Source organism: Camellia sinensis, chromosome 11 (genome assembly GCF_055761805.1).
Source record: "Camellia sinensis isolate YWXY chromosome 11, ASM5576180v1, whole genome shotgun sequence".
NCBI classification, from domain to species: domain Eukaryota; kingdom Viridiplantae; phylum Streptophyta; class Magnoliopsida; order Ericales; family Theaceae; genus Camellia; species Camellia sinensis.
Window position 1 is genome coordinate 49998645 of NC_138971.1, and position 8418 is coordinate 50007062.

General features: G+C 36.8%; 1 long non-coding RNA gene across 1 annotated transcript; it reads right to left on the bottom strand.

Annotated features, from left to right (window-relative positions):
* Positions 1-3279: 3279 nt before the first annotated feature.
* Positions 3280-6622, bottom strand: LOC145801938 (uncharacterized). Its single transcript, XR_014343874.1, has 2 exons — positions 5794-6622; positions 3280-5756 (listed from the first exon to the last, which is right to left on the bottom strand). It is a non-coding gene; the product is annotated as an uncharacterized LOC145801938 (long non-coding RNA).
* Between the last annotated feature and the right edge of the window lie 1796 nt (positions 6623-8418).

The following is an 8418-nucleotide window of genomic DNA, read 5'->3' on the forward strand; positions in this document are numbered from 1 at the left end:
TTGGAGGGGGTCTCAATCACTTCCCTATTTTATGTCTGTCCCATCTATATATAATTTCTAAATTCATTTTTATGTTCAAAGCATACATAGTTTAGGATAAATCTTCTATATATATATATATATAGTATATATTAATCGAAATGCATTTTTCTTTTGAAAGACTTTATAAACATTAAACATTAATCTAAATTTTTTATTTAAAAAAATAAATGTTAAAAAATACACATGGTATAGAAATTTTAGCCTATCTAAATTTTTATAATTTTGAAATTTAAAAATCTTAATATAAATATTCAAAAAAAATAAAAATAAAATAGCTATATCTAACCTATCATACTTAACCCATATATAATTTGAAATTTGAAAATCTTTAAATATAAATTTTCAAATATAACTTTAGTCTTCTTTAATTTTAAATTTTAAATTTTTTTATTTTTATTTTAAAAAACTATTTGGCATCTAAAAAACTAAGAATTTTTTAGGCATCACGACACATGTATTAGTTAAAAAAAAAAAATCCTCATGGCACACATGAAAACAAATTTTTTAAAAAATACATGTATAATGTATATTTTTATGTTGCGTCCAATAATACATGCGAAAAAGAACCATCAATATAGGGTAATCAATTATTATAGTTAACTCATTCAAATTTACATAAACATAGAATCTTACCTTTTGTAAAGAAAATAACGAAAGAGAGGGAGAGATATGGGGAGTGAATTGCAAACGGTTAGGAAGAGAAAATAAAGGAAAACAATAGGAAAAAAAAAAGTAAAGAGAGGAAGGTGCTAAGAAAGGGAAAATTATTAGGTACTTCTGAAGTATCAAGTGTCTTTACTCATTTATCAATCATTATTCACCATACCCTCTTATGTTCCTTAATCACCCAACAGAAAATCATAATACTCCATCTTCTCCACCAATCATAATACCATGGAGCACTATGTGGCCGTACTCCAGAAGTACAAAATAATTACTCACTAGCAAAGTGTTGAAACTTCTTTGAGCGGGAAAAATATTTTTGGTTAAGTGAATCTAACCGTTAATCTCATAGATGGATTGATCTGGATCGTTCTAACCAAATGTTAGATTGAGACATTTTCAAAAACAAAATTGTTTTATTATATAGATTTTTTATTTTTGTGAAGATAATTGGTCAAAAGTCCACATTCATAGGATCATATGTTATCTAAAGTTTGATCCTTTTTAGTAATAGAGACATGTTTAATAAAAATTTTTGATAAGAAATACAAATTATTTTTTTAAAGAATTTTTTTCCACTAAAAAAATTGCCGTCTCCAAAAAAAATTTCAATAAAGTCATCATTGCTAGAAAAGTTTCCAACGATAGTGTGGTGATGATTTGAACAATAGCACTGATTGGTAGCTTGAATTTGAGTTTGCTCAAAATCACCCAAATTTTGGCTTGCCTGTTGTTCGGTCGGTTGTCTAACAAGAAGGTGAAAGCTGCGGTCGACAAGAGTGATAACTTCGGTAAACAAGTGTTTCATCGGTCATCCAGGTGGTCGTTCGGGAGGTCATTCGAGCAGTCAACCAGCAAGAAGGTGAAAGTCACGGTCAACAAGGGTAACAACCGCGGTAGACAAATGTTTCTCCAGTTGTCTGAGTGGTCGTACGGGCAGTCGACTGGCAAACACAAATTCGAGCTTCGGGCAAACTCAAATTTGAGCTACCAATCATTTTTCTTTGAACAGATAGGTAGATTAGTTGAATCATGTAGCGATCTCGGTTTCGACCCTTCTTTCATGTTTTGCCACTTCGACTGCGCAGGTCGGGGATCAAGCTGCCCGGTCAACTCACGAGGGTCCAGGGGGGAACCCCGAAACAAAAATACAAAATGCATTCGAAGTTGCTTGTCCGCCCGAGTGGCCATTTATGCGCTCGAGCGGAGAATGTTTGGTTCCAGAAGTTTGACCTATTTGCAAAAGTATTGGGAAGGTGTATTCGACGCTCGAGCGGGGTTTTCCACGCTTGAGCAAACCATGTTATATCAGTTCGTGAATCTGATATTTCATATCACTTTTGTATATCTCTCTTTCTCTAAAAACATTTCCTCTCCCTTCTCTCTACATTTCCCTACGCCAAATTGGATCAAAACCTTGATTTCTCAAGATCCATTAGAGTTCTACCATAGGTTCTTCATCAAAGTTGGTTAACTTCTCAAGGGCTTCGTTGTGTGCGGTGAAGATCGAGTTTCAACACCATTGATTTTGGGGGTTTCATCTCATTTCTTCTTCAAAACTTGAGGTAGGGATTTTCTTAAGTTATATATATATTTTTGCAAGATCTAGATGATTTTCGAAATCATCCTTCGATAGCTTTGAAAATTGATTGTTAATTCAAGAAGTTGAGCAATTTTGAAAGTGGGTTTGTCTCTTGTTCTTTTAAAATGATCTTATGGGTTTTGATCTTCGTTGAGTGAAGAAAAGATGATTTTGGAAAGTTTTCTTTCAAAAGATTTGAGTTGCATAGTTTTAGTGAGAAAACCTAGAATTTGGAATTTTTTTTTAAAGAGACTGAAAATCCATGAATGATAGTTTTATATTTATTTTGTGTGTCAAAATAAATGGATGTTTGGAAAATTTCTTATTTATATTTATATAAATGATGAATTTCAGGGAATATGAGAATTGTTGTTCATTTTGGAAATTATTCTTCAAAACGTTGAAATAGTCTTGAAATGACTAATTGTTGAGGATACTTGAGAAGAGGGAATTGTGTTATTCTTTAGATGATGAATTGGAATAAAACTATTTATATTCATCTTGTGTTATTGTTATATCAATTCATTTGATTACATTAAAGCCCAGTAAGAAATCCTTAACAAAGTATATACATTTTATACAAGTCTTAAGAGATGAAATGCACATGCCATGCTATGCCCTTTTTGAAGATAAATCACATTTTCATATTTTGAAAACCATCATGCTCAATGATATCATGCAATTTCAATTGTTCAAAACTTAACAATTTATTTCAAGGGCGGTAAATACGACTCTGGTAATCCCTAGGTCGGTGTTTACAAGTAGACTATACAAGTACTACCAAATTGTCATTTTTACCGGTATTAATTGGAAGGCTCGACACTTGTCCACGTGGGTTTTCGGTCTTTCACCCCAGACTCTCAGGCCAACTTATTCAATATCATCTACACCACCTATCAAGACTTATCAATGTATTTATCCCAAAACCATTCCATCAAAACTTGTTTCTCAACATTCTTTTCTTAATGCAAGTTTCTGTAAAAAATAATGTATAGAGAAAGAGAGAGAATAAATTGTATGTATTATTATTGATTGATATATTGATTGATAGATTACAAGATGCATTAATTACAATTCCTATACAATCTATATATAGAAGAAAATGTGGTAGTAGGTGTAGTGGAGGTGATAGTGGGTTAGGTGAAGTGGAGTGTGTAGTGGAGTAGAGGTAGGTGAAGTGGAGTGTGTAGTGGAGTAGGTGAAGGTAATGTGGTAGTAGGTGTAGTGGAGGTGATAGTGGGTTAGGTGAAGTGGAGTGTGTAGTGGAGTAGAGGTAGGTGAAGTGGAGTGTGTAGTGGAGTAGGTGAAGGTAAAGATGGGAAATTCTAAAGTGGAGTAGGTTTAAGTGGGTGAAGTAGGTGGAGAGTAGGTGGATTTTAACAGCCCCCCGCAAACTCAAGGGGGATAGGAACTAACCAACTTGAGTTTGGAGAGAGTAACAAAACAAGAAAATACATAAAAATAAAAAAGGATAGGAGACACTGTATGGTCGTGTCAGACCGTTGGTGAAGACACTGTATGGGGTGTCATAACGTTGTAGAGGACACTGTATGGTGGTGTCAGACCGATGTAGAAGACAGTTTATGGGGTCATGTCGGACCGTTGTAGAAGACAATGTTGTGACAGTTTACGGAGTCTTGCTGGACCCTTGTAGAAACTAACCGGAATCAATGTCGGGACAGTTTACAGAGTCTTGTCGGACCCATAAAGGAGCTAACCGGAATCAATGTCGGGACAGTTTACAGAGTCTTGTCGGACCCATAAAGGAGCTAACCGGAATCAATGTCGGGACAGTTTACAGAGTCTTGTCGGACACTTGTAAAAACTAACCGGAATCAATGTCGGGACAGTTTACAGAGTCTTGTCGGACTCTTAAAAAGTTGCACCCTCAAAAGGTGTGCCCAATTTTGTCAAAAGGCGTGCCCAATTCATCAAAAGGCGTGCCATCAAAAGGCGTGCCATCAAAAGGCGTGTCCACTTTGTCAAAAGATGTGCCATGAAAAGGCGTGCCAGTTTGTCGGGCGGCAAGAGGCGCGCGATACGCGTGGCTGCCTCGCTATTTAACCAAGGTTGATGCTGAGGCTGAGGCAGACAAAAAAACTTCTGAAAATCCTCTGAAAACAACTCTTCCTTTGCTGAGAAAGAAACTCTGTAATACTCTGTAACCAACCCGTCTCTGAAACACTCAGCAACATGGCCTCTTCTTCCCGTCCAGCTACCCAGAACATGGCCTCCTCTTCCCGTGGTCTGCTCACGCTCTTTCCAGAACTGAACGAGTCCACAAGAGAAATAATTGGTGCGGTGGCCAGTGAACCTCAACCAAACACCTCTGGTTTTGCTCCGTTGAACTTTCCGATGCGGTCGGTGGAGCAAAAAATGGCGGTGCAGTCGGATGTGGAGGCCAATCAGTATACCTTGAAGTCATGTGTGGAAACCATGACTGCGGTTACAAATTTGTCGAACCGGCTGCAGAGTAGGACAAATGAGGTGCAGCAGTTAAACGCCCAACTGGCTCTGCTCCAACGCATGTATAAGGATGCGCGAGCAGAGATAAGTGTGCTAAAGGCGGAAAACAAGGAGCTGAAGCGGAAGGCCAGTTTTATGTTCCGATTTGGAGGGCCGCCATATGCTGCAGTGGAGGAGCAGGGAGTAGTGATCATGCCCAGTGGAGTGGGAAACACGGAGGCAAGACCGGCAAGGGCCGCCCAAGATGGTGGCAAGAAGAAAAGACCGGCAGAATAGGCGAGAAGAAAAATCCCACTGTTCCGATTTGTGTTGGTTGTGTTTTGTTTTGTTTTGTGTTTTTTTTATTTTTTTTTTTTTTATGGTGTAAAATGCTGATCGGGGTTGATCCCCGGCATGAAGAAATGACAAGTTTGTAAAATGTTGTTGTTGTTTTTTTTTTTTTTTTTTTTTTTTGGGAGTGTTTTGTTGAAAAAATAAAAATAAAATGAAAGAAAACAAGGGAGAAAGAAAATAGATAAAAAATATTTATAGATGGATTATATGAAAAACATCAGTGCGATTGTTTCAAAATAAAGTGGGGTATTTAAAAAAGAGGAAAAGTGACTTGGAAAAAATAAATAAAAATAAGTGATTTTTGAAATCAAATAGAGGAGAGAGAGGGACAAACCCATGTGATAAAGTGGAGAGAGAGTCGGTGAGTGGGGTGCAAAAGGTGAAGGAGAAATGATGGATTGAAAATGGTTTGGGTCAAAAGTGGACACTGTTAGTGGGGAACATGAGTGCATTGATTATTTGATATAATAATAATAATAATAAAAATAAAAAGTTAGAACAGTTGGAGAGAATGAGTGGAGTATGGTAAGGGTTTCATCCAAAGCCAAAATTCCTGCAGCGAATCACTTCGCAAATCCTAGCATGAGCTTTTTCTCTTTCCAGGCTTATTCATGAATTTCCTGGTGATTTCAAGAGCCTCTGGTGGCATTGTGGCAGAGAACACCCCAACCTGGATTTTGGGTGGCAGCAACTGAGAACACCCCAACCTGGATTTTGGGTGGCAGCAACTGGAAAATATCATAGATCTGATTTTTAAAAAACCTCGTGACAGCATTTCATCAGCTTCATCCAAGACAAACATTTTGATGTAAACAGGGCGAAGTGATTGTCTCCGCAACATGTCAAACACACGACCAGGAGTACCAACAACAACATGAACCCCACTGGAGAGAATGCGCTGATCTTCGCGCACACTAGTCCCTCCAACACAAGCATGAACCTTCACACTTTGCTGGGCAAGTTCAAGAGTGGGTGGAAGAACCAAAGCTTGGCACTCAACCAAGCTATAATCTAGCTGCTGCAGAATTCCAGAGCAGAATGTTGCAGTGTTTCCAGTTCCAGACTGTCTCGTCATATGAGGTGAAGAATTCTTCTCCATCAGCCTCACACATGACTACAGTTGCACAAATCTTTGTTGATTTTATCAGCGGAATAGGTTGAGGTCCGGCGGGCGGCTAAGGTGAGGTTGCCGCCCGCCGGGGAAGCGAAAATACTAGGTTTTAAACCAGCTCTGATACCATGTAAAAAATAATGTATAGAGAAAGAGAGAGAATAAATTGTATGTATTATTATTGATTGATATATTGATTGATAGATTACAAGATGCATTAATTACAATTCCTATACAATCTATATATAGAAGAAAATGTGGTAGTAGGTGTAGTGGAGGTGATAGTGGGTTAGGTGAAGTGGAGTGTGTAGTGGAGTAGAGGTAGGTGAAGTGGAGTGTGTAGTGGAGTAGGTGAAGGTAAAGATGGGAAATTCTAAAGTGGAGTAGGTTTAAGTGGGTGAAGTAGGTGGAGAGTAGGTGGATTTTAACAGTTTCAAATCAACTTTCAAAGTTTAATATAATCAAATGAATTGATATGCCAATTTCACAAGATGAATATAAATACTTTTATTCCAATTCATCATTCAATGAATAACCCAATTCCCTCTTCTCAAGTATCCTCAACAATTAGTTATTTCAAGACTATTTCAACGTTTTGAACAATAATTTCCAAAATGAACAACAATCCTCATATTTCTTGAAATTCATCATTTATATAAATATAAATAAGAAATTTTCCAAACATCCATTTATTTTGACACACAAAATAAATATAACTATATCATTCATTGATTTTCAATCTCTTTTAAAAAATTTCCAAATTCTAGGTTTTCTCACCAAAACTATACAATTCAAATCTTTTGAAAGAAAATTTTCCAAAATCATCTTTTCTTCATTCAATGAAGATCAAAACCCATAAGATCATTTTAAAAGAACAAGAGACTCAATTTTCAAAGCTATCAAAAAATGATTTCAAAAATTATCTAGATCTTGTAAAAATATATATATAACTCTAAGAAAGTCCCTACCTCAAGTTTTGAAGAAGAAATGAGATGAAACCCGCAAAATCAACGGTGTCAAAACTCGATTTTCACCGCACACAACGAAGCCCTCGAGAAGTTAACCAACTTTGATGAAGAACCTATGGCAGAACTCTAATGGATCTTGAGAAATCAAGGTCTTGATCCAATTTGGCATAGGAAAATATAGAGAGAAGGGAAAGGAAAGGGTTTCTAGAGAGAGGGAGATATACAAAAGTGATTTGAAATATCAGAATCACGAACTGATATAACATGATCCGCTCGAGCGTGGAAAGCCTCGCTCGAGCGTCAAATACACCTTCCCACTACTTTTGCAGACAGGTCAGACTTCTAGAACCAAACATTCTCAGCTCGATCCTTGACATACTCAGCGAAGTGGCAAAACTGGGATCGCTACGTCATTGAGCATGATGGTTTTCAAAGATGAATATGTGATTTTCTTTCGAAAGGGCATAGCATGAAATGTGCATTTCATCTCTTAAGACTTGTATAAAATGTATATACTTTGTTAAGGATTTCTTATTGGGCTTTATGCTCACCCTACGGGATTTTTGTGCAGGAAAAGATGCGGTGATCCCACCCAACTAGGGGCGTGGAAGTATGTGTGTTGGGAGTACAATGCTCTTATTTTGCTATGACTCTGTGTGTAAGCCAAGGGCTGTGTTTGTGTGGGTTTGAATAACCGTTTTGTGTAACCAGACTCAAACCTTGGAAACTTGTAAACCCCTTGCGGGTATTTATTTATTTATTTACTTGTTGTTGGATTAATGTATTGTTGCATGAAGAACTATTATATCATGTAATGTAAGTTTGGAGATTTATATTCGATTTTTCTTGAAAGAGCCATGATTGTTGTATTATCATTTGGGCTAAAAATTTGGGGCATTACAACTTGGTATCAGAGCTACCGAGTTTGAATACTTGGAGCTCGTGGGAAATGGTTGTTTAACCACAATGGGTTCATTTAGCATGCTTAGTAAGTGTTATGCATTTTGTGACTATGTGATAACATGCTTATGTGACTAAATGGGTATGGGATTGGACTTCAGCGATGTTGTTTGCTCCTGTTAAATTCCTTGAGGTTTCATTAGAAGGGTACTTGATCAATACTCGTTCTACTAAGAATTCTTGGTTTTTCGTGGGACAGATTTCATCGTAAAAGAATAGTCCATATATGTTTACATGACTAAGCTCTTATTTGGAGTGAAATTGAATTGTGTATATGGTAAAGAAATATATGA